Below are 26438 nucleotides of genomic sequence, written 5' to 3'. Positions count from 1 at the left end.
TACACTGACGTTTATGTGACACCCTGACATTAGCATGTGACACACTGACGTTAGCGTCTCATTAGCGTGTGATACATTGATGTTCATGTGGCACACTGACATTAGTGTGTGATACACTGACATTAACATGTGCCAACACTGCTGTTCATGTGACACACTGACATTAGCATGTGGCACAGTGAGGTTCGTGGGGCACACTGGCATTAGCATATGGCACACTGATGTTGGTGTGACACACTGATGTTTGTGTGGCACCCTGACATTAGCATGTGACACCCTAACATTAGCGTGTGACACCCTGACATTAGCGTGTGATACACTGACATTAGCATGTGACACACCGACAGTAGCGTGTGGCACACTGATGTTTATGTGGCACACTGATGTTAGCATTGGACACACTGACATTAGTGTGTGACACACTGACATTCATGTGGCATACTGACATTAGCGTGTGACAGCGTAACATTAGCGTGTGACACCCTGACATTAGCGTGTGATACACTGACATTAGCATGTGACACACCGACAGTAGCGTGTGGCACACTGACACTAGCGTGTGATACACTGATGTTTATGTGGTACACTGACATTAGTGTGTGATGCACTGACATTAGCGTGTGACACACTGATGTTCTTGTGGCACACTGACATTAACGTATGACATACTGATATTAGCATGTGACACATTGACCTTCGTGTGGCACACTGACATTAGCATGTGGCACACTGACGTTCGTGTGGCATACTGACATTAGCGCGTGATACATTGATGTTTATGTGGCACACTGACATTAGTGTGTGATACACTGACATTAACATGTGCCAACACTGATGTTCATGTGACACACTGACATTAGCGTGTGACACACTGACATTAGTGTATGACACACTGACATTAGTGTGCGACACACTGTTGTTTGTGTGGCACACTGACATTAGTGTGTGGCACACTGACATTAGCGTGTGACACACTGACGTTAGCGTGTGGCACACTGATGTTCATGTGGCATACTGACGTTAGCGTGTCGCGCACTGATATTAGCATGTGACACACCGACAGCAGCGTTTGGCACACTGACATTAGCGTGTGATACATTGATGTTTATGTGGCACACTGACATTAGCGTGTGACACACTGACGTTAGCGTGTGACACGCTGGCGTTCGTGTGGCGTACTGACATTAGCGTGTGACACAGTGACGTTAGCGTGTGACACACTGACATTAGCGTGTGACACATTGACATTAGCGTGTGATACACTGATGTTTATGTGACACCCTGACATTAGCGTGTGACACACTGACGTTAGCGTCTCATTAGCGTGTGATACATTGATGTTCGTGTGGCACACTGACATTAGTGTGTGATACACTGACATTAACATGTGCCAACACTGCTGTTCATGTGACACACTGACATTAGCATGTGGCACAGTGAGGTTCGTGGGGCACACTGGCATTAGCATATGGCACACTGATGTTGGTGTGACACACTGATGTTTGTGTGGCACCCTGACATTAGCATGTGACACCCTAACATTAGCGTGTGACACCCTGACAGTAGCGTGTGATACACTGACATTAGCATGTGACACACCGACAGTAGCGTGTGGCACACTGATGTTTATGTGACACACTGATGTTAGCATTGGACACACTGACATTAGTGTGTGACACACTGACATTCATGTGGCATACTGACATTAGCGTGTGACAGCGTAACATTAGCGTGTGACACCCTGACATTAGCGTGTGATACACTGACATTAGCATGTGACACACCGACAGTAGCGTGTGGCACACTGACACTAGCGTGTGATACACTGATGTTTATGTGGTACACTGACATTAGTGTGTGATGCACTGACATTAGCGTGTGACACACTGATATTCTTGTGGCACACTGACATTAACGTATGACATACTGACATTAGCGTGTGACACATTGACCTTCGTGTGGCACACTGACATTAGCATGTGGCACACTGACGTTCGTGTGGCATACTGACATTAGCGCGTGATACATTGATGTTTATGTGGCACACTGACATTAGTGTGTGATACACTGACATTAACATGTGCCAACACTGATGTTCATGTGACGCACTGACATTAGCGTGTGACACACTGACATTAGTGTATGACACACTGACATTAGTGTGCGACACACTGTTGTTTGTGTGGCACACTGACATTAGCGTGTGGCACACTGACATTAGCGTGTGACACACTGACGTTAGCGTGTGACACACTGACGTTCATGTGGCATACTGACATTAGCGTGTCGCGCACTGATATTAGCATGTGACACACCGACAGCAGCGTTTGGCACACTGACATTAGCGTGTGATACATTGATGTTTATGTGGCACACTGACATTAGCGTGTGATACATTGATGTTTATGCGGCACATTGACATTAGTGTGTGACACACTGACATTAGCGTGTAACACACTGACATTAGCGTGTGACACACTGATGTTCTTGTGACACACTGATATTAGTGTGTGGCATACTGACATTCGCGTGTGGCACACTGACATTAGCATTTGGCACACTGACGTTCGTGTGGCATATTGACATTAGCGTGTGATACATTGATGTTTATGTGGCACACTGACATTAGCGTGTGGCAGACTGACATTAACGTGTGATACATTGATGTTTATGTGGCACACTGACATTAGTGTGTGATACACTGACATTAACGTGTGCCAATGTTCGTGTGGCATACTGACATTATGGGGTGGCGCACTGATATTTGCATGTGACACACTGACAGTAGCATGTGGCACACTGACATTAGCTTATGATACATTGATGTTTATGTGGCACACTGACATTAGTGTGAGATACACTGACATTAACGTGGGCTAACATTGATTTTCATGTGACACACTGACATTAGCATGTGTCACACTGATGTTTGTGTGACACACAGACATCAGCCTGTGACACACTGACATTAGCGTGTGACACACTGACATTAGCGTGTGACACATTGACATTAGCGTGTGATACACTGATGTTTATGTGACACCCTGACATTAGCGTGTGACACACTGACGTTAGCGTCTCATTAGCGTGTGATACATTGATGTTCATGTGGCACACTGACATTAGTGTGTGATACACTGACATTAACATGTGCCAACACTGCTGTTCATGTGACACACTGACATTAGCATGTGGCACAGTGAGGTTCGTGGGGCACACTGGCATTAGCATATGGCACACTGATGTTGGTGTAACACACTGATGTTTGTGTGGCACCCTGACATTAGCATGTGACACCCTAACATTAGCGTGTGACACCCTGACATTAGCGTGTGATACACTGACATTAGCATGTGACACACCGACAGTAGCGTGTGGCACACTGATGTTTATGTGGCACACTGAAGTTAGCATTGGACACACTGACATTAGTGTGTGACACACTGACATTCATGTGGCATACTGACATTAGCGTGTGACAGCGTAACATTAGCGTGTGACACCCTGACATTAGCGTGTGATACACTGACATTAGCATGTGACACACCGACAGTAGCGTGTGGCACACTGACACTAGCGTGTGATACACTGATGTTTATGTGGTACACTGACATTAGTGTATGATGCACTGACATTAGCGTGTGACACACTGATGTTCTTGTGGCACACTGACATTAGCGTATGACATACTGACATTAGCGTCTGACACATTGACCTTCGTGTGGCACACTGACATTAGCATGTGGCACACTGACGTTCGTGTGGCATACTGACATCAGCGCGTGATACATTGATGTTTATGTGGCACACTGACATTAGTGTGTGATACACTGACATTAACGTGTGCCAACACTGATACTCATGTGACACACTGACATTAGCGTGTGACACACTGACATTAGTGTATGACACACTGACATTAGTGTGCGACACACTGTTGTTTGTGTGGCACTCTGACATTAGCGTGTGGCACACTGACATTAGCGTGTGACACACTGACGTTAGCGTGTGGCACACTGACGTTCATGTGGCATACTGACATTAGCGTGTCGCGCACTGATATTAGCATGTGACACACCGACAGCAGCGTTTGGCACACTGACATTAGCGTGTGATACATTGATGTTTATGTGGCACACTGACATTAGCGTGTGACACACTGACGTTAGCGTGTGACACGCTGGCGTTCGTGTGGCGTACTGACATTAGCGTGTGACACAGTGACGTTAGCGTGTGACACACTGACTTCGTGTGGCATGCTGACATTAGTGTGTGATACACTGACATTAACGTGTGCTAACACTGATGTTCCCATGTGACACACTGACATTAGCGTGTGACACACTGACATTAGTGTATGACACACTGACATTAGTGTGCGACACACTGTTGCTTGTGTGGCACACTGACATTAGCGTGTGGCACACTGACATTAGCGTGTGACACACTGACGTTAGCGTGTGGCACACTGACATTAGCATGTGGCACACTGACGTTCATGTGGCATACTGACATTAGCGTGTCGCGCACTGATATTAGCATGTGACACACCGACAGCAGCGTTTGGCACACTGACATTAGCGTGTGATACATTGATGTTTATGTGGCACACTGACATTAGCGTGTGACACACTGACGTTAGCGTGTGACACGTTGGCGTTCGTGTGGCATACTGACATTAGCGTGTGACACAGTGACGTTAGCGTGTGACACACTGACATTCGTCCTGACATTATTGGGTGGCGCACTGATATTTGCATGTGATGCACCGACAGCATCCTGTGGCAGACTGACATTAGCGTGTGATACGTTGATTATTATGTGGCACACTGATATTAGTGTGTGATACACTGACATTAGCGTGTGACACACTTATGTTTATGTGGCACACTGACATTAGTGTGTGATACACTGACATTAGCGTGTGTCACACTGATGTTTGTGTGACATCCTGACATTAGCGTGTGACACCCTGACATTAGCATGTGATTCACTGACATTAGCATGTGACACACCGACAGTAGCGTGTGGCACACTGACATTAGCGTGTGATACATTGATGTTTATGTGGCACACTGACATTAGTGTGTGATACACTGACATTAACGTGTGCCAGCACTGATGTTCATGTGACACGCTGGCATTAGCGTGTGGCACAGTGATGTTTGTGTGACACACTGACATTAGTGTATGACACACTGACATTAGCGTGTGACACACTGTTGTTTGTGTGGCAAACTGACATTAGCGTGTGACACACTGACATTAGCGTGTGACACACTGACGTTAGCATGTGGCACACTGACATTAGCTTGTGACACACTGACGTTCATGTGGCATACTGACATTTGCATGTCGCGCACTGATATTAGCATGTGATACACCAACAGCAACGTTTGGCAAACTGACATTAGCGTGTGATACATTGATGTTTATGTGGCACACTGACATTAGCGTGTGACACAGTGATGTTAGCGTGTGACACACTGACGTTAGTGTGCGACACACTGACGTTCGTGTGGCATACTGACATTAGCGTGTGGCGCACTGATATTCGCATGTGACACACCGAGAGCAGCGTGTGGCACACTGACATTAGCGTGTGGCACACTGACATTAGCGTGTGATACATTGATGTTTATGTGGTACACTGACATTAGCGTGTGGCACACTGACATTAGCGTGTGACACACTGACGTTAGCGTGTGGCACACTGACATTAGCATGTGGCACACTGACGTTCATGTGGCATACTGACATTAGCGTGTCGCGCACTGATATTAGCATGTGACACACCGACAGCAGCGTTTGGCACACTGACATTAGCGTGTGATACATTGATGTTTATGTGGCACACTGACATTAGCGTGTGACACACTGACGTTAGCGTGTGACACGTTGGCGTTCGTGTGGCGTACTGACATTAGCGTGTGACACAGTGACGTTAGCGTGTGACACACTGACATTCGTCCTGACATTATTGGGTGGCGCACTGATATTTGCATGTGACGCACCGACAGCATCGTGTGGCACACTGACATTAGCGTGTGATACGTTGATTATTATGTGGCACACTGATATTAGTGTGTGATACACTGGCATTAGCGTGTGACACACTTATGTTTATGTGGCACACTGACATTAGTGTGTGATACACTGACATTAGCGTGTGATACACTGATGTTCATGTGACACACAGACATTAGCGTGTGGCACACTGACATTCGCGTGTGGCACACTGACATTAGCGTGTGATACACTGATGTGTATGTGGCACACTGATATTTATGTGGCACACTGATGTTGTCGTGTGACACACTGACGTTCGTGTGGCATACTGACAGTAGCGTGTGGCACACTGACATTAGCGTGTGGCACACTGACGTTAGCGTGTGGTACACTGATGTTAGCGTGTGACACACTGACATTAGCGTGTGGCGCACTGATATTAGCATGTGATACACCGACAGTATCGTGTGGCACACTGACATTAGCGTGTGATACATTGATTATTGTGTGGCACACTGACATTAGTGTGTGATACACCTACATTAGCGTGTGGTACACTGATGTTTATGTGGCACACTGACATTAGTGTGTTACACACCGACAGTAGCGTGTGGCACACTGACATTAGCGTGTGATACACTGATGTTCATGTGGCATACTGACATTAGCGTGAGACACACTGGCGTTAGCGTGTGACACACTGATGTTAGCGTGTGACACACTGACGTTCGTGTGGCATACTGACATTAGCGTGTGACACACAGACATTAGCGTGTGACACACTGACGTTAGCATGTGACACACCGACAGTAGGGTGTGGCACACTGACATTAGCGTGTGACACACTGACGTTAGCGTGTGACACGCTGGCGTTCGTGTGGCGTACTGACATTAGCGTGTGACACAATGACATTAGCGTGTGACTCACTGACTTCGTGTGGCATGCTGACATTAGTGTGTGATACACTGACATTAACGTGTGCTAACACTGATGTTCCCATGTGACACACTGACATTAGCGTGTGACACACTGACATTAGTGTATGACACACTGACATTAGTGTGCGACACACTGTTGTTTTTGTGGCACACTGACATTAGCGTGTGGCACACTGACATTAGCGTGTGACACACTGACGTTAGCGTGTGGCACACTGACATTAGCATGTGGCACACTGACGTTCATGTGGCATACTGACATTATCATGTCGCGCACTGACATTAGCATGTGGCACACTGATGTTTATGTGACATACTGATGTTAGCATTTGACACACTGACATTAGTGTGTGACACACTGACGTTCGTGTGGCATACTGACGTTAGCGTGTGGCACACTGACATTAGCTTGTGACACACTGATATTAGCATGTGACACACTGACGTTAGCGTGTGAAACGCTGACGTTCGTGTGGCATACTGACATTAGCATGTGGCACACTGACATTCATGTGGCATACTGACATTAGCATGTGGCACACTGACTTTAGCGTGTGATACATTGTTTATGTGGCACGCTAACATTAGTGTGGGATACACTGATATTAGCGTGTGACACAATGACATTAACGCGTGACACACTGACATTGGTGTGTGACACACTGACATTAACGTGTGACACACTGACATTAGCATGTAGCACACGGACATTAGTGTGTGATACACTGACATTCACGTGTGGCACACTGATGTTTATGTGACACACTGACATTAACGTGTGGCAAACTGACATTAGTGTGTGACACACTGATTTTTATGTGGCACACTGACAGTGTGTGTGACACTGACATTTGTGGGTGACACACTGATGTTTATATGACACACTGACATTAGCGTTTGATACACTGATGTTTCTGTGGCACACTGACATTAGTGTGTGATACACTGACATTAGCATGTGACACACTGATGTTTATGTGACACACTGACATTAACGTGTGGCAAACTGACATTAGTGTGTGACACACTGATTTTTATGTGGCACACTGACATTAGTGTGTGCTACACTGACATTTGCGGGTGACACACTGATGTTTATATGACACACTGACATTAGCGTTTGATACACTGATGTTTCTGTGGCACACTGACATTAGCATGTGACACACTGATGTTCATGTGGCCAACTGACGTTAGCGTGTGACACACCGTCGTTAGCATGTGATACACTGACATTAGCGTGTGACACACTGACATTAGCATGTGATACACTGACATTAGCGTGTGACACACAGACGTTAGCGTGTGACACACTGACGTTAGCATGTGGCACACTGACATTAGCGTATGGCACACTGATGTTTATGTGGCACACTGACATTTGTGTGTGATACATTGATATTAGCGTGTGACACACTGATATTTATGTGGCACACTGACATTAGCGTGTGTAACACTGATGTTTGTGTGACACACTGACATCAGCCTGTGACACACTGACATTAGCGTGTGACACACTGACATTGGCGTGTGTCACATTGACATTAGCATGTGATACACTGATGTTTATGTGACACACTGACATTAGCGTGTGACACTCTGACATTAGCGTGTGGCGTCCTGATATTCGCATGTGACACCCCGACATTAGCGTGTGATACATTGATGTTTATGTGGCACACTGACATTAGTGTGTGATACACTGACATTAGCATGTGGCACACTGATGTTTATGTGACATACTGATGTTAGCATTTGACACACTGACATTAGTGTGTGACACACTGACGTTCGTGTGGCATACTGACGTTAGCGTGTGGCACACTGACATTAGCTTGTGACACACTGATATTAGCATGTGACACACTGACGTTAGCGTGTGAAACGCTGACGTTCGTGTGGCATACTGACATTAGCATGTGGCACACTGACGTTCGTGTGGCATACTGACATTAGCATGTGGCACACTGACTTTAGTGTGTGATACATTGTTTATGTGGCACACTAACATTAGTGTGTGATACACTGATATTAGCATGTGTCACAATGACATTAACGCGTGACACACTGACATTGGTGTGTGACACACTGATATTAGAGTGTGACACACTGACATTAACGTGTGACACACTGACATTAGCATGTAGCACACTGACATTAGCGTGTGACACTGATTTGTATGTGGCACACTGACATTAGTGTGTGATACACTGACATTCGCGTGTGGGACACTGATGTTTATGTGACACACTGACATTAACGTGTGGCAAACTGACATTAGTGTGTGACACACTGATTTTTATGTGGCACACTGACATTAGTGTGTGCTACACTGACATTTGCGTGTGACACACTGATGTTTATATGACACACTGACATTAGCGTTTGATACACTGATGTTTCTGTGGCACACTGACATTAGTGTGTGATACACTGACATAAGCATGTGACACACTGATGTTTATGTGGCACACTGACATTAGTGTGTTACACACCGTCGTTAGCGTGTGATACACTGACATTAGCGTGTGACACACTGACATTAGCATGTGATACGCGGACATTAGCGTGTGGCACACTGATGTGTATGTGGCACACTGACGTTAGCGTGTGACACACTGACGTTAGCGTGTGACACACTGACGTTAGCATGTGGCACACTGACATTAGCGTGTGGCACACTGATGTTTATGTGGCACACTGACATTTGTGTGTGATACATTCATATTAGTGTGTGACACACTGATATTTATGTGGCACACTGACATTAGCGTGTGTAACACTGATGTTTGTGTGCCACACTGACATCAGCCTATGACACACTGACATAAGCGTGTGACACACTGACATTGGCGTGTGTCTCATTGACATTAGCGTGTGATACACTGATGTTTATGTGACACACTGACATTAGCATGTGACACTCTGACATTACCGTGTGGCGCCCTGATATTCGCATGTGACACACCGACATTAGCGTGTGATACATTGATGTTTATGTGGCACACTGACATTAGTGTGTGATACACTGACATTAACGTGTGCCAACACTGATGTTCATGTGACACACTGACATTGGCGTGTGTCACACTGATGTTTGTGTGACACACTGACATCAGCCTGTAACACACTGACATTAGCGTGTGACACACTGACATTAGCATGTGACACTCTGACATTAGCGTGTGGCGCCCTGATATTCGCATGTGACACACCGACATTAGCGTGTGATACATTGATGTTTATGTGGCACACTGACATTAGTGTGTGATACACTGACATTAACGTGTGCCAACACTGATGTTTGTGTGACACACTGACATTAGCCTGTGTCACACTGATGTTTGTGTGACACACTGACATCAGCCTGTAACACACTGACATTAGCGTGTGACATACTGACATTAGTGTGTGACACATTGACATTAGCGTGTGATACACTGATGTTTATGTGACACACTGACATTAGCATGTGACACACTGATGTTAGCGTATCATTAGCGTGTGATACATTGATGTTTATGTGGCACACTGACATTAGTGTGTGATACACTGACATTAGCATGTGACACACTGATGTTTGTGTGACACACTGACGTTAGCGTGTGGCACACTGACATTAGCATGTGTCACACTGACATCAGCGTGTGACACACCGACATTAGCGTGTTTATGTGGCACACTGACATTAGCGTGTGACACACTGACGTTAACGTGTGACACACTGACGTTAGCATGTGGCACACTGATGTTTATGTGGCACACTGACATTTGTGTGTGATACATTGATATTAGCATGTGACACACTGATATTTATGTGGCACACTGACATTAGCGTGTGTAACACTGATGTTTGTGTGACACACTGACATCAGCCTGTGACACACTGACATTGGTGTGTGTCACATTGACATTATCGTGTGATACACTGATGTTTATGTGACACACTGACATTAGCGTGTGACACTCTGACATTAACGTGTGGCGCCCTGATATTCGCATGTGACACACCGACATTTGCGTGTGATACATTGATGTTTATGTGGCACACTGACATTAGTGTGTGATACACTGACATTGACGTGTGCCAACACTGATGTTCATGTGACACACTGACATTGGCATGTGTCACACTGATGTTTGTGTGACACACTGACATTAGCCTGTGTCACACTGATGTTTGTGTGACACACTGACATCAGCCTGTGACACACTGACATTAGCGTGTGACATAATGACATTAGTGTGTGACACATTGACATTAGCGTGTGATGCACTGATGTTTATGTGACACACTGACATTAGCGTGTGACACACTGATGTTAGCGTATCATTAGCGTGTGATACATTGATGTTTATGTGGCACACTGACATTAGTGTGTGATACACTGACATTAACGTGTACCAACACTGATGTTCATGTGACACACTGACATTAGCATGTGGCACAGTGAGGTTCGTGTGGCACACTGACATTAGCATATGGCACACTGATGTTGGTGTGACACACTGACATTAGCATGTGACACACTGATGTTTGTGTGACACACTGACATTAGCGTGTGGCACACTGACATTAGCATGTGTCACACTGACATCAGCGTGTGACACACCGACATTAGCGTGTTTATGTGGCACACTGACATTAGCGTGTGACACACTGTTCATGTGACACACTGATATTAGCGTGTGATACACTGACATTAGCGTGTGCCACACTGTTGTTCATGTGACATACTGACATTAGCATGTGACACACTGACATTAGCGTGTGTCACACTGACATCAGCGTGTGACACACCGACATTAGCATGTGATACACTGACATTAGCGTGTGACACACAGACGTTAGCGTGCGACACTGACGTTACCGTGTGGCACACTGACATTAGCGTGTGGCACGCTGACATTAGCATGTGATACATTGTTTATGTGACACACTAACATTAGTGTGTGATACACTGACATTAGCCTGTGACACACTGACATTAACACGTGACGCACTGACATTGGCGTGTGACACACTGACATTAGCGTGTGGCACACTGATGTTATGTGACACACTGACATTAGAGTGTGACACACTGACATTAACGTGTGACACACTGACATTAGCGTGTAGCACACTGACATTAGCATGTGACACACTGATTTTTATGTGGCACACTGACATTAGTGTGTGATACACTGATGTTTATGTGGCACACTGATATTAGCGTGTAACACTCTGACATTAGCGTGTGACACAATGACGTTAGCGTGTGACACACTGATATTAGCGTGTGACACACTGACATTAGCGTGTGACACACTGTTTATGTGGCACATTGGCATTAGCGTGTGACACACTGATGTTTATATGACACACTGACATTAGCGTGTGACACACTGACTTTGGCGTGTGACAAACTGACATTGGCGTGTGACAAACTGACATTCGCGTGTGGCACACTGATGTTTATGTGACACACTGACATTAACGTGTGACACACTGATTTTTATGTGGCACACTGACATTAGTGTGTGCTACACTGACATTTGTGTGTGACACACTGATGTTTATGTGGCTAACTGACGTTAGCGTGTGACACACCATCATTAGCGTGTGATACACTGACATTAGCGTGTGACACACTGACATTAGCGTGTGATACACTGACATTAGCGTGTGACACACTGATGTGTATGTGGCACACTGACGTTAGCGTGTGACACACTGACGTTAGCATGTGGCACACTGACATTAGCGTGTGGCACTCTGACATTAGCATGTGACACACTGACGTTAGCGTGCGACACTGACGTTACCGTGTGGCACACTGACATTAGCGTGTGGCACCCTGACATTAGCGTGTGATACATTGTTTACGTGACACACTAACATTAGTGTGTGATACACTGACATTAGCCTGTGACACACTGACATTAACGCGTGACACACTGATGTTATGTGACACACAGACATTAGAGTGTGACACACTGACATTAACGTGTGACACACTGACATTAGCGTGTAGCACACTGACATTAGCATGTGACACACTGATTTTTATGTGGCACACTGACAGTGTGTGATACACTGATGTTTATGTGGCACACTGATATTAGCGTGGAACACTCTGACATTAGCGTGTGACACAACGACGTTAGCGTGTGACACACTGATATTAGTGTGTGACACACTGACATTAGCGTGTGACACACTGTTTATGTGGTACATTGGCATTAGCGTGTGACACACTGATGTTTATATGACACACTGACATTAGCGTGTGACACACTGACTTTGGCGTGTGACACACTGACATTGGCGTGTGACACACTGACATTCGCGTGTGGCACACTGATGTTTATGTGACACACTGACATTAACGTGTGACACACTGACATTAGCGTGTGGCACACTGACATTAGCGTGTGACACACTGATTTTTATGTGGCACACTGACATTAGTGTGTGCTACACTGACATTTGTGTGTGACACACTGATGTTTATGTGGCTAACTGACGTTAACATGTGACACACCATCATTAGCGTGTGATACACTGACATTAGCGTGGGACACACTGACATTAGCATGTGATACACTGACATTAGCGTGTGACACACTGATGTGTATGTGGCACACTGACATTAGCGTGTGACACACTGACGTTAGCATGTGGCACACTGACATTAGCGTGTGGCACTCTGACATTAGCGTGTGACACACTGATGTTTATGTGGCACACTGACATTTGTGTGTGATACATTGATATTAGCGTGTGACACACCGATATTTATGTGGCACACTGACATTAGTGTGTGATACACTAATGTTTATGTGGCACACTGATATTAGCGTGTAAAACTCTGACATTAGCGTGTGACACAATGACGTTAGCGTGTGACACACTGACATTAGCGTGTGACATACTGTTTATGTGGCACATTGGCATTAGCGTGTGACACACTTACATTAGCATGTGATACATTGATGTTTATGTGGCACACTGACATTAGCGTGTGACAAACTGACATTAGCGTGTGACACCCTGATGTTTACGTGGAACACTGACATTAGTGTGTGACACACTAACATTAGCGTGTGACACACTGATGTTTATATGACACACTGACATTAGCGTTTGATACACTGATGTTTATGTGACACACTAACATTAGCGTGTGACACACTGATGTTTATATGACACACTGACATTAGCGTTTGATACACTGATGTTTATGTGACACACTGACGTTAGCATGTGACACACTGATGTTTATGTGGCCAACTGGCGTTAGCGTGTGACACACACCGTCGTTAGCGTGTGATACACTGACGTTAGTATGTGGCACACTGACATTAACGTGTGGCACACTGACATTAGCGTGTGACACACTGATGTTTATGTGGCACACTGACATTAGTTTGTGATACACTGATGTTTATGTGGCACACTGATATTAGCGTGTAACACTCTGACATTAGCGTGTGACACAATGACGTTAGCGTGTGACACACTGATATTAGCGTGTGACACACTGACATTAGCGTGTGACACACTGTTTATGTGGCACATTGGCATTAGCGTGTGACACACTTACATTAGCATGTGATACACTGACATTAGCGTGTGACACACTAACATTAGCATGTGATATACTGATGTTTATGTGGAACACTGACAGTGTGTGACACACTAACATTAGCGTGTGACACACTGACGTTCATGTGGCACACTGACAATAGCGTGTGGCACACTGACAGCGTGCGGCATACTGACATTAGCATGTGGCGCACTGATATTAGCATGTGACACACCGCCAGTAGCGTGTGGCACACTGACATTAGCTTATGAGACACTGATGTTTATGTGGCACACTGACATTTGTGGGTGATACATTGACATTAGCGTGTGACACACTGATGTTTATGTGGCACACTGACATTAGCGTGTGACACACTGTTTTTGTGACATACTGACGTTAGCGTGCGGCACACTGACGTTCGTGTGACACACTGACATTAGTGTGTGATACACTGACACTAGCGTGTGACACACTGATGTGTATGTGGCACACTGATATTAGCGTGTGACACACTGACATTAGCGTGTGGCACACTGACATTAGCGTGTGACACATTGACATTAGCGTGTGACACACTGATATTTATGTGGCACACTGACATTAGCGTGTGGCACACTGACATTAGCGTGTGATACACTGATGTTTATGTGGCACACTGATATTAGCGTGTAACACTGACATTATCGTGTGACACACTGATGTTAGCGTGTGGCACACTGACATTAGCGCATGGCACACAGACATTAGCGTGTGGCACACTAATGTTCGTGTGGCATACTGACAGCGGGTGGCACACTGACATTAGCATGTGACATACCGACATTAGCGTGTGGCACATTGATGTTCATGTCACACACTGACATTAGCGTGTGGCACACTGACATTTGTGTGTGGCACACACATTCGTGTGGTATAGTGGCATTCATTTGACACACTGACATTTGTGTGGCAGACTGACATTCATGTGACACACTGACAGCATGTGTTACACTGACATTAGCGTGTGACACACTGACATTAGCATGTGGGACAGTGAGATTCGTGTGGCACAATGACTTTAGCGTGTGAACACTAACATCATGTGGCACACTGACATTAACATGTGGCACACAGACATTAGTGTGTGACACACTGACATTAGCTTGTCACATACTGACATTAGCATGTGGGACAGTGAGATTCATGTGACGCACTGACATTAGCATATGGCACACCGACATTAGTATGTAACACACTGACCTTCATGTGGCACACTGACATTAGCGTGTGATACACTGATATTAGCGTGTGACACACTGACATTAGCATGTGGCACACACATTCGTGTGGTATAGTGACATTCATGTGACACACTGATGTTTGTGTGGCAGACTGACATTCATGTAACACACTGACAGCATGTGATACAATGACATTAGCATGTGAGACAATGAGATTCGTGTGGCACTCTGACATTAGCGTGTGACACTGACATTCATGTGACACACTGAAATTAGCGTGTGATACACTGATATTAGGATGTGATACCCTGACATTAGCATAGCGCACACTGACATTTGTGTAACACACTGACATTAGCGTATGTTACACGGATATTAGCATGTGATATACTGACATTAGTGTGCGGCACACTGACATTTGAGTGACACACTGGCGTTTGTGTGACACACTGATATGAATGTGGATCACTGGCGTATGTAAAAAACACTGATACTCATGAGACACAGGCCAGACCCCTTCAAAACAATTTTAAGAAGTTAGCACAGTCCCTAACATTTCTGGTTGTTTTCAGCAGATGTGAGGTGGATATCCCAGGAGTGATGGAGCTGGTCAAACCACTTGGCTTCAAGTAAAACAATTTATTTACACACTACTGAATAAAAGGCAAACAAAAGAAAACAGACTTCAGGACGACAACTGTTTGAAAACCCAACTCGCACGATCTCTGCACTTTACAAAAGAGCTGTTCCAATTTCCTGCAAGATCCCCATAAACACACCCCTTGGGGAAAAAAAGGTAAATTCAGACACAGATTCTTACAGGAGTGATGTCAGAGAGAGAGAAAGAATCCGCCAAAGATCATTGGCTGAAGCATGGAACTTCTTTTCCCTGCCTCCAGCTAAAACTAAACCAAACTGGAAAAATCCCTGAATTGGGTGAACTGGCCACTCCCCTTTCAGTGTACAAGTGTTTTTAATAAAACCAAAAAGCCCCTTTCCCTGATTGTTGCCTGAGGCAGTGTCTGTTAGCTATAATCAAAATGGTCTCATCGGCTAATCCTGGGACAGTGATTAACAGCTTTCATGCCGTCAAATGCTTTCTGGCAGCCTGCTGTCTACTGAAACATCTTGCCTTTCTGTAGTAACTCAGTGATCGGAGCAGGCACACCACCAACATTTCAGATAAAACCCACTCAACCCCAGGAATTGTAGTACTACTCTTTACAACAATGGTACAGGAATTTCCCCAATTACCTTCGTTTTTACATTCCATGGGGCCATTTGTCCACATCCAATAGCATGGACCTGAAAGGTGACTTAAGCTTTGCCAAATTCACTTTTAGCCAGGATTATCTCCAAGCCTACTTCCTAAAGTCGATTTAAGCTATTCCAATAAATGTTGCAAATGTTCCTTTCATGTGTGACTAAAAATCACCAGGTCGTCAATATATACCACACAGTTGGGTAATACAGAAATGACCTTCTTGGTTAGTCTCTGAAATGTGGCTGGGCACATTTTTCATACATGACTTTAAGTTGATCGTCCAATCGCCGTTATGAAAGCTGAAATTGTCTTCGCTCTTTCCGACAAAGGTACCTGCCAGATTCCTCTTAGAAAAATAAGTTGCTTGTCCCACCTTTTCAATACAGTCTTCCAAACATGGAATCGAATATGCATCAGTCTTTGTAACGGCATTGACTTTGCGATAGTCCACACATAACCATTGGGTACCATCTGGTTTTGGCACCATTACAATGGATGAGCTCCAGTCACTGTAACTCACTTTGATTATGTTGTCTTGGAGCATGCATTTAATCTCCTTTTGAACCTGTGCCAACTTCAGAGGGTAATGCTATAAAAGTGTTGCTTAATTGGAACAGCATCTCCTATGTCAAGATCATGCATAATTAGGTTAGTACTTCCCAGCTTATTTCCACATATCTCCCCATGCAATAGTATTAACTCTTTCAGGTCATTTTGATTTTCTTCTGGAAGGTAACTCAATAATTTATCCCAATTTTTGAGAACTTCCTCATTGTGCAATTTAATTTGAGGAATGTCCAATACAGAATCCTCTGAACTTGGTTCTTCCCTCTGTGTTGTAACCAATAACACAATCTCCTTTGGCTTTCCTACCCTGCCAAAATACCTTTTGAACATATTCACATGACATACTCTTTGAGATTTCTTTCTGTCTGGAGTCCTTATCAAATAGTTCACCTCACTCAATCACCTTTTGACTTGATAAGATCCACTAAACCTTGCTTTTAAAGGTTCACCTATCACTGGAAGTAACACTAACACCTTATCTCCGATAGCAAAATTGCGAGTTTTTGATTTCTTATCTGCTTCCCGTTTCATTGTATGCTGTGATACTTTTAAATGCTGTCTAGCCAACTCCCCCACTCTATTTAATCATTCCCTAAAATTTGACACATACTCCAAATATGTGATCTCTGAACTCTGACTCAGCAATTTCTCCTTAATCAATTTTAGTGGTCCTGTCACTTCATGCCCGAAACCGAATTCAAATGGGCTGAATTTGGTTGATTCATTTGGTGCATCTCTGATTGCAAAAGGTACAAATGGAATTCCCTTATCCCAATCATCTTTAATGTCTGATGCCATCTTTCTCGCACTCCCTGCGAGTCTGGATGGAACACAGTAGATTTGAATTGTTGTATTTCTAAGCTAATTTGAGTAACTCTTCTATGATCCTTTTAGCTGTGTTTTTGTGTAATGGAATGGCCTCTGGAAATCCATTATTGTTAACAAATACTGATGCCCATTTTCTTTTAAGGTAGGGATCAATTAAGACTCTTGTAAAAGATTTTTCAGATGCAGGAATAGGTATTAAAGATGTGGGTTTTATTACTGCCTGTGGTTTTCCAATTACCTGACATGTATGACATGTCTGGCAAAATTCAACAGCATCCTTATGCAGTCCAGGCCAGTAAAAATGGTTTTGTATTTTTAGCTTGTGTTTTTCTTACCCCTAAATTACCTCTTACTGGTAGTTCATGCACCACCTGCAACACTTCCTTTCTATAACCCACTGGCAATACGACTTGATGAATCTCTGCAATTTATCACCTGCCTGAATATGTGATGGCTTCCATTTCCTCATTAAGACATTAGCTTTAAGGTAGTAACATTCAGAGATATGTTCAGATTCTACTACTGCATTTGCCCTTTGATACAATTGCTTCAAATTTTCATTTTTCTGCTGTAACTCCGTTAATTTCTCTGAGCTAAAGATATCTACTTTGTCATCCATCTGCTCCTGTTTTGTCTCAACCATTTGATCAAACAAATCTGCTAATTGCACTTCAACTTTCCTATCTGTACTCTCCTGTTTCAACTGGTACTTTGTGACTTTGTTACCACACAGTCAGGGAAAAAGCCCAGGATATGTATCCTGTTACAGTTCAGTTGCCTGAGTTTCCACTGGCTCTTCAACAACAATAGGCAGCACTCCAGCTGTGAACCAGCTTTATCATTAGCAAGGACAAATTCTATTCCTGGAGCTGAGGGTTTGTCCAGCACTCCTACCACGACGTCTCCACTCTTCACTCTTTGTAATTGAGCACTTCTTGCCTCACTATGGATTCCACTTACTGGCACCTTTTCCAGCATAGTCCTTTGGAGATACACACCTCCTCGTCTTTCAGCATTAACGATTGAGAGGATCTTGTAGCTCTTTATATTGTCACCTCTTTACCTGGTGCTCCTGGCCTATGTGAGTGAACTTTGCATTCATAGGTATATGGTTTAAGAAGATTTGGTACTTTCTCCTTAACCAACCCTCCGACCAGCTTGTACATTCTGGTGCAGATTTTCAGCTTCCACTGTGCATTCCTTTACCACTCCCAGCACAATTCTCCGGCTCATCCCGTTTTCCCACATCTGGCTTCCCAGTGCTTTTCCTAACCCAATAACACTGTGATTTCACGTGGCTTACTTTATTGCAGTGAAAACACTGGAGCTTTTTAACATCTCTTTCCCCTTCATGGGTAACCTCTTTACCCTGGGGTAAGTTATCCTTATGAATTTCACCAAGATCTACTTTTCCCTTTCCATGTGAGGATTTCTCTTTTCCCTGATTTCTATCCCTCACAGATTGAAGTTGATGTTGGAAGTCAAACTTTGACTTACGGACCAACTCATGATCATCAGCCATTTCAGCTGCTAATGTTGCTGTTTTGACTCTCTGCTTTTCCACGTGAGTTCTCACTGCTACAGAAAGTGAATTTTTGAACTCCTCCGAAATGATTGTCTCTGTAAGAGCATCATAGGTTTGCTCTAATTTTAAAGAGCAGAGAGTTAAAACAGGAAGATTAGCCAGCTGAAATGGCTGATGATCATGAGTTGGTCCATAAGTCAACCAACACCCAGAACACAAGATACTAACGCTTACCACTCACTGCCCTCTAGTTCAACAATCCTAATCTCAAATTGGTACTATAGAATAAATCCTGCAAAGAGATCCCAGATTGTCATGGACCGGCCAGATCCCCTCCACCCATTTTTAAGAAGTTAGACCAGTCCCTAACTTTTCTGGTTGTTTTTGGCAAATGTGAGGTGGATATCCCAGGAGTGATGGAGCTGGTCAAACCACTCACCTTTACGCAAAACAGAGTTTATTTACACACCACTCAATAAAAGACAAACAAAGAAAACAGACTTTAGGACAACAACTGTTTGAAAACCCAACTGACCCTACAACTTAACAAAGAGCTGTTCCAATTTCCTGCAAGATCCCCATAAACACACCCCTTGGGGAAAAAGAGGTAAATTCAGACACAGATTCTTACGGGAGTGATGTCAGAGAGAGAGAAAGAATCCGCCAAAGATCATTGGCTGAAGCATGGAACTTCTTTTCCCTGCCTCCAGTTAAAACTAAACCAAACTGGAAAAATCCCTGAATTGGGTGAACTGGCCACTCCCCTTTCAGTTTACAAGTGTTTTTAATAAAACCGAAAAGCCCTTTTCCCTGATTGTTGCCTGAGGCAGTATCTGTTAGCTATAATCAAAATGGCCCAATCTCAGACACATTGGAATCTCTGGCTTTTACAATCCCTTTTGAAAAAAACTAAGGGTAACACAATCTCACTTTTTTTCATTGTCACACTGACATTACCATGGAATACTGACATTAGTGTAGCACACTTATCTTTAGCATGACACACTGACATTCATATGAAACAGTGACATTCATATGACACACTGACATTAACATGTAACACACTGAGTGACTCACTGACATGTGTGTGACACGCTGATATTAATGCGACACACTGACGTTCATGAGACACACTGACTTTAGTATGATGCACTGACATATGTGTGACACACTGACATTAACATGTGACACATTGACTTCAGCATGTCACATTGAACTTTAGCATGACTCATTGACATTCATATGACACACTGATATTTGTGCAAAACACTGAACTTTATGTGACACACTGACATTCAAGTGATACTCTGATGTTCATATGGAACACTGACATTTGTATGACACACTGACTTTAGCATGACACACTGATATGCATGTGACACAGTGACATTAACATGTGACACACTGACATTAATGTGGAACACTTACATTGATATATAACTTTATTAATGTGAAACATTGATAGTTATGTGGAACACCGACATTTGTGTGTTACACTGACATTAACTTGGCACACTGACATTACTATGTATCTTTGATATTAATGTGTCACACTGACACTTATGTGGCGCTGACATTAGAGTGTGACACACTGACCTTAATGGTGTTACACTGGCATTAGTGTATAACAATGATATTAATATGGCACACTGATGTTAACTGGTATGAATGGATCCAACATTTGCTATTAATATGTGGGAGATGAGTTTGTGTGACTATAAACTGGAGTTCTGTTCGGGTCAAGCTGTGGCCTGATTATGTTTGACCTGCAGGACATTCAGCACAAACATGAATTTACATCATTCCTTTCGAAAACAACCTAAGTTGCTTTGCAAAGGTGCTACCGTACAGTACTGAGTCAAACGAGGAGGTAATAGCCGAGTGGTATTATTGTGTGTGAATCCGGAGACCCAGGTAATCTTCTGGGAACCTGGTTCAAATCCTACCATGGCAGATATTGGAATTTGAATTCAATGAAAATCTGGAATTAAGAGTCTAATAATACCCATTGTTGGTTGTCAGGAAAAACCCATCTGGTTCACTAATGTCCTTTTGGGAGGGAAACTGAGGTCCTTACCTGGTCTGACTCCAAACACACAGCTATGTGGTTGACTCTTCATTGGCCTCTGGGCAAATACAGATGGATAATAAATGTTGCCCAGCCAGTGATGCCCTAATGTAGAACATTGGCTTTAGCATGGCACACTGATATCAGTGTGTGGAACACAGATCATTGTGGATGAATAACAAAAAGATGATGGATAGCTTGAAACTTGGTCAACATGAGGACTTGTAGCAAGGTTGTCATAGGGAGAGAGTCCAGAACTTGGGTCTTGAACATATTAAGGAGTGAAAACGATTGGGGGAAGTGCACCAGAGATCTCAGAGGACTGTAGGTGCTGGAGGAGGAACAGGGGGGTGGGTCACGGAGAGATTTGTAAACAGTGCCAGATCAGGAACTCAAATAGCTTAGTGAGGAGAGGGCTGTGCATGATGAAAGTGGACTTGGAGAGTGTTAGCATACAGGCAGCTGGGTTCAAGAGGAACTCAGTTTACACATGGTGGGAGCTTGGCTGGTCATTACAGCATTGGCACAGCCAGCTCTGGGCTGTGGGTTTCAGTAGCTAGGTGAGTAGAGCCCAGCAGTGTGGCTCAGGAATCTTTGTAATGGAGTCGCTGTTAGACTGGCAGCTAATCTGAACAATGTGAACTAGTCCAATCACAAGCTGTGTACTGTGGGTGTGGTAAGAGGGAATCTGTATGAGTATGAATGAATGGATCTCCTTTATGAAAATCCTTTATTGGCATGTGTACTTCAGTACAGATGTATAGGAGTACAGTGAAAGGTTTTTATAATGGCTGCCTCTAATGGCACCATCGTAGGTACCAGTACCTAGGTACAAATCTTGGATACAAAGAGAAATTAAAAGAAAAGTAGAAGCATTATTTACAATATCAAAAAATAAGTTAGCAATAAGATTGTTATATCATAGTTAGAGGATTTACATTACAGTCCAGGAGAGCGTTTCAAATAGCAGCAGCTCAGCAAGTGGTCTGACCACCTATACTAGGCCCCAATCCAACAACTGACCCACTCCTCAGCAAATTTCCAGGATGCTCTGCACCGGCACTCAGCTGCACTGAGGGAGGTCGCGCTGCTCCAGACCTTTCAGAAGGATGTTGTGAAACTTGAAAGGGTTCAGAAAAGATCTACAAGGACGTTGCCAGGGTTGGAGGGTTTGAGCTATAGGGCAAGATTGAATAGGAGTGTCAGAGTTTTCCCAGGAGTGTCAGAGGCTGAGGGGTGACCTTACAGAGGTTTATAAAATCATGAGGGATGTGGATAGGGTAAATAGAGAAAGTCTCTTCCCTGGGGTTGGAGGAGTCCAAACTAGAGGACAATGGTTTAGGGTGAGAGGGGAAAGATATAAAAGAGACCTAAGGAGCAACGTTTTAATGCAGATGGTGGTACGTGTATAGAATGGGCTGCCAGAGGAAGTGGTGGAGGCTGGTACAATTGCAAAATGTAAAACCCACGTGGATAAGTATATGAATAAGGAAGGCTTTGGAGGGATATGGTCTAGGTGCTGGCAGGGGGGACTAGATTATGTTAGGATATCTGGTTCGCATGGGCGGGTTGGATCGAAGGGTCTGTTTCCATGCTGTACATCTGTATGATTCTATGACTTTGACTCCCTTCCCCTCCCCCTGCCCCGGGACTCCCTTTCCCTCCCCCTGCCCTGGGACTCCCTTCCCCTCCCCCTGTTCCAGGACTCCCTTCCCCTCCCCCTGCCCTGGGACTCCCTTCCCCTCCCCCCTGCCCTGGGACTCCCCTCCCCTCCCCCCTGCCCTGGGACTCCCCTCCCCTCCCCCTGCCCCGGGACTCCCTTTCCTTCACGCTGCCCCTGAACCTATTTCCCCTTACACTCCTGAATCGACTGTATCAATCAGATGAGATATTCGATTTCAGATTTCCGTTTGCAAATTATTACCTTCTAATCCCCCGGATGACTCCAGTGTTTCCTCTGTGCTCCCACATCACTATCGCCTGCAGTTGAGAAAAAAGCATCTTGCCTGTTGTCACCAACCTCACTGCACAGGCAACGGCAATAGATGGGGAAGGGGTAATAGGAATGGATCGGGTGTTTTGTGGAGTTTGTCAACACATACGTTTATTTGACATTTCATTTGAAGGAGTGTTCTAGGGTTAGACGTGGCTGGGAGAAAATGAATTGTGAAGGAACTGTGATTCTAAGCCGAATGTTCCCAAAAGGAAAGGCAACATGTTGTGGTTACTGGATATCTGAAATCCAAACACAAAGAGCTGGCCTAACAATATGATGCACTTCAGAAGAAAAATCAGGTTGCAATCTATGTGAATTACGTTTCTCTCTCCATTGTTGCTACCACATCACCTCCATTTGCTCCCTCTCCTCCTCCTCATTCTCACCCAGTCCATCATCCATCCCCTCCTCCTCCCTGCCTCCTTCCCCCCACCTCCACACTCCATGCTGTTGGCTGTTCTCTCCAGCATGACTGTGACTTGGCTCTGGGCATTTGCAATGCGATTCATGCTGACTCAGTCCTTCCTGCTGAGGGCCCACTCTGGCTTCCTCTGCTGCTGTGAATATTCACAGATGATCTACAAAAGCTGAGCCACCAATATCCAGGAGGATGAATGCAGTGTTAGCAGCTGCAGTTCGTGACTGTCAATCACTGCGACCAGGAGGTGGGAGCTCCTGAGAGGGCCCTGGAAACTGTCACAACACACTGAGGCCCTGAGAGGGCCCTGGGGAACTCACACAGATACTGAGGCCCTGAGAGAGCCCTGGAAACTGTCACAACACACTGAGGCCCTGAGAGGGGCTTGGGGAACTCACACAGACACTGAGGCCCTGAGAGGGGCTTGGGGAACTCACACAGACACTGAGGCCCTGAGAGGGGCTTGGGGAACTCACACAGACACTGAGGCCCTGAGAGGGGCTTGGGGAACTCACACAGACACCAGCTGTCCCAGCTTGCTAAGTCCCAAAGATGTATTCCCTGTTTGACATGAATGGAGGAGAGGTGTCTGACAATGCAGGGCCACCCAGAGTGGCCTTTGTCCAGTTGAATATGGTTTGCAGGGGAATGTGAATTACACCTGGACCTAGGTTAGAAGTCCATGGGCTCTATCTGTCTTCCAGCCAGGGTTGTCAGATAGCTGGTAATGGCACTGAGCAAGTAGTAACCTGCTGTGTTCTGGGTGAGCTGTTATGCCCCCCCACCTTTCGCCCGGTCCCATGGTACCATTGGCAGCAGATTGATGGGGGTTCTCCCCAGGGACCTGGACAACCTCTATCAATCAGCCCGAAAATAACAGATGCCTCGCTCCCATTTAGTTTCACAGTGCCTACGGGATCTTGCTGTGCATGACATGGCAGCTGCATTTCAGACACTGACTGTGTTTCAGAGATGCGTCTTGAGTGCCGCCAAGTCGTGGGTTGTCTGTGATCCAGCTGACCTGAGTGAGAACGTGACTGCAGTCCGTCAGCGCTCAGTCTGCCCAGGGCCGTGGCCAATGGGTGCCATCTTGGCGACATGCCGAGAGCTGCCTGTATTTTCTCACCTTGATGGGGCAGTGCTGGGCTGATGTTCTGATTGCAGTTGTCTCTGGATGGATGATGACCAAGTTCCTGCTGTCTTGCCCCTCATGGTTAATGCCCTTCGGTCACATTGTCACATTCGGTCACAAACAGATTGGAGGGGCACATGCAGGGGTGAGGACCTATTCAGCGGGCTGAATCTCACTGTTATCTCACTGTATCCCAGACGCTGTCTCCGCCCCCACCTCTTCTATCCCCACATATTTTTCTTCATAAACTCTTCCTTTTGTCCAGCAGTTCCATTATCCTTGTGGGCGTTGACATTTTGGATTTATAAAACCATAAGAATGAGAAGCATGAGTAGGCCATTCTGCCCCTCGAGCCTGCCCCGCCATTCAATAATATAATGGCTGATGTGAAATTAAAATGTGAAAGAATAATTCTGACGGACGACGTGCTTTATAAACCACCACCACCAATCTCTTGCATTTGTATAGCAGCATTTCTCATCCCCACAGTGTATCAAAGGCATTTTCCAGGAGGATGTTTGTGTAATGGAGGAATTTGCACACAGCAAGCTTCCACACACAGTGTGTTTGTTAATGGCCGCCTGGTTTGTTTTCTGATGTAGTTTGAGGAGCTGATTTTGGCCAGGACACTGGGGAGAGTGACCTAACGTTCCTCCCCATATTGCGTCCACCCGAAACGGTAAATGCAGCCTCAGCATAAGGTCACGTCTGAAAGGTGGCTGCTCTGACAGTGCAGCACTCCCTCAGCATAGCGCTGAATGAGTTGACCTGGGTCACTTGTCCATGCCTCTAGCATGGGGGCTCAAGCCCACAACTCCAAGGGGAGAATATTCCAGCTAAAAACAGGGCACTCGTTTTGAACCTGCTGCCTCAGATTCTGGGGGGGGGGGGGGGGGGG

The 26438-nt window shown here is 45.0% G+C and overlaps 1 protein-coding gene across 2 annotated transcripts in view; it reads left to right on the top strand.

Moving 5' to 3' along the window:
• The window catches only part of slc35f3b (solute carrier family 35 member F3b), a 141439-nt gene that overhangs the window by 82141 nt on the left and 32860 nt on the right, over positions 1-26438 (top strand). The gene's annotated exons all lie outside the window — the stretch shown is intronic.

This window comes from Hemiscyllium ocellatum, chromosome 3 (genome assembly GCF_020745735.1).
Source record: "Hemiscyllium ocellatum isolate sHemOce1 chromosome 3, sHemOce1.pat.X.cur, whole genome shotgun sequence".
Classification (NCBI taxonomy): Eukaryota; Metazoa; Chordata; class Chondrichthyes; order Orectolobiformes; family Hemiscylliidae; genus Hemiscyllium; species Hemiscyllium ocellatum.
This window is presented reverse-complemented; position numbering and strand designations above follow the sequence as displayed.